Source organism: Tupaia chinensis, unplaced genomic scaffold (genome assembly GCF_000334495.1).
Source record: "Tupaia chinensis unplaced genomic scaffold, TupChi_1.0 Scaffold149831_1, whole genome shotgun sequence".
In the NCBI taxonomy this organism is placed as follows: Eukaryota; Metazoa; Chordata; class Mammalia; order Scandentia; family Tupaiidae; genus Tupaia; species Tupaia belangeri.
In genome coordinates, this window is record NW_006209676.1 from 1,948,183 (window position 1) to 1,950,979 (window position 2,797).

Consider the following 2,797-nt stretch of genomic DNA (forward strand, 5'->3'; position numbering starts at 1 on the left):
TATTTTTCATTTAACACTTTGAATTTTTTTTTGCATTCTTTCCTTCCTCAAATTGTATCTGATGAGAGGTCTGATGTTAGCCTGATAGGGTAACCTTTGTAAGAAACCTGACATTTCTCTCTTGCCAATTTTAGTATTTTGTCTTTGTGGATTTTGCCAATTTGGCTACGATGTGCCTTAGAGAAGATCTTCTTGGGTTGATTCTATTTGAGGTCCTTTGTATTTCTTGGGTCTGGATATTTGAATGCCTCACTAGATTTGGAAAGTTTTCTTCCAGTATTTCATGAAATAGATTATAAATTCCCTTATTAGTTTCTTCACCTTCTGGGATACCGATTATCCAGATATTTGGGTGCTTAATGGTGTCTAGTATTTCTTGTATAGTATTCTCACTTTCTGGAGTTATTTTATCAGTTTTTCTAAATCAGAAGTTTTGCCTTCACTATCTGAAATTCGATCTTCTGCATGGGCTAATCTGCTTTTAATACTTTTGAGGGAGGTTTTGATTTCCTTTATCACAGACTTCATCTCTAATAGCTCCATTTAATTATTATTTTTTTTTATTGTGTGTAGTTCCTCTTTCAGATTGTGCAAGAACTTCCTCACCTCCTGGAACTTGTTGTCTCTTTTCTCCTGCATCGTCTGGGGTTCATAGTGTCTCAGCTCTTGCATCTCATTTAGTTTTGTCATTATGAATATTCTGAATTCTCTATCAGACATTTCCATGAGTTCTACAGTACTGTCTGTGGATGATGAAGGATTGTTTTTTTCCTTTATGGGAAAGGCATTTTCTTGGTTTCTCGTATTTCTTGTTCCTCTGTGGTGGTTTCTGGTCATTCTGTGACAAAATCTCTTGTCTACTTGTCTGAGTATTTCAGGAGTCTAGGAATTGGAGTTTAGACCATAGCTTTTCTGAACATGCCAGGACACAGCACAGATTTAAAATGGCTTCTTGTCTGAGTATTTCGGGAGTCTCGAAAAAAATTTTTTTAAAGACATAAAACCAGGGACCAGCAGATGGCATAATGGTTATGTCACTGGATTCCCATGTAGTTGACTGCGGTGTGAGTCCCGGACCCAGTGGCTTAAAACTTGTGCTGGATGTGTGTGTGTGTGCCAAACATCCTGAGAGGAGGATGGAAAAGAAGGGCTTGTGACATGGCCATTACCCCTGGGGGTTGATTTCTTGCTTTTTGTCTCTGTCTCTCTGGCGAGTTCATGTGCCCTATAGCAAAAATCTCTCTCTTAAAAAAAAAAAAAAAAAAAGACAAAACCCCAAAAAGTTATCTGATGATGATAATGTATGTGGTAATATCTTTGACTCTGTTCATTCTTTGAAAACTGTTCAGTGTGCTAAACAGATGTACACTGTTTAAATGTAAATAAAAATTTATTGTAAGGAAAAAATAATTAATAAATAGGCAATAACTATGTAGAATAATAGTACAATAATACTAATTACATTTGAGTATAAAACAAAGAGGGATATAAAATACTGGCCAAACTTAACATGTAAAATAAAAGAGGAGATCCAAATTAAATAACTTTTAGGTCTTTGTATTATTTGGGATGAAGCTTTTATATTGATTAACTTTAGACTTTAAGTATGTTTGTTTAAAATTTAAAGGTGGCTCAGCTGCAGAGGCATAGGTGGTAGGGCAGTACTGTGTGATCCTGGAACTTCAAGGGAAGTCTGTGTTTGCATTGGGTTGAACTGAATATGCTGAGTGCATACTCACGCTGATGATCCTGGCTGGCCAGGAGGCTGAGGAGAGGATTGCCCTATTGTAAGAACCTGTCAGAAATACCTATCTCTTTCTCTTAATAAAATAAATTTTAAAAACTTAAAGAAAGCCACAACAAAATTAGAAATTACAAAATAGTAGTGGGAGAAATAGAGAATAAATGTCAATCCAAGAAAAAGCAGGAGTGGCTAAAATTTGGGATAGAAAAAGTTAAGGTAAGTAGAAATACAAAATAAGGCCAGCCATATCAATAATCACAATAAATATAAATAGACCAAGCTCGTTTAAGATATTTTTAATTGCTGTTAAAATTCAGCTATACTGTTTGTTACAGGCTCACCTAAAGCATAAGAATGGAGAAAGGTTAAAAGTAATTTAAAAAATTATTCTAGACAAACAACTAACCAAACAGATTTTTTTTTTAGTGGAAAAAGATTTTATTAGTCCAACAATCACTGAAAAGCTTCCAAGAAGTTCCAAAGTAAAGTCCGGCTATCTTTTCCATAAAATAAATAGAAGAGCAGCAATCTCTGGGTATCCCATAAACATAAACTATTAGGATACCATTTTTATTAATTGGGCCTTGAGTAAATTACATGTTACAAAGAAAAATAAACAAAATTTCAGAAACTAGTTAATACCACTGGCCCAAATGTGGTTTTCCACTTGCCTGCTTATGTATAAGAAATTTCACCATGAAGTACATATTTTAAAATAACAATTATTTCCAACACATAAGGTCAAAGTGTTCACTCTTACCATAGAAGCAAAAGTTACTTCTGAAAATAATCTACAAGAAATAATATATAAACACATAGTGCTTTAAGATAAACTAAAAACATCCTCCTATGTTCTATGGATAAAAATGCAAAGGTCTCTAGAATGCGTGTAAGTGAATACACGCACTTGGATTAATGTAGGCTATACTAGTGTCACATGAGTGTGTGCGGACATGTGTACACCATGAAACAAATTGTGAGAATGTTTCTAGTGACACCATACTCTGTAGTCCCAGCTGCTAGAAAGAAAACAAAAATTAATGACTAGTTTTT

At 34.3% G+C, this 2,797-nt stretch overlaps 1 protein-coding gene across 1 annotated transcript in view; it reads left to right on the forward strand.

The window, feature by feature from the left end:
- LOC106734211 (60S ribosomal protein L31) overlaps positions 1-2,797 on the forward strand; it is a gene marked incomplete at its 3' end in the record, with an annotated part of 59,192 nt that overhangs the window by 39,738 nt on the left and 16,657 nt on the right. The window lies entirely within an intron of this gene.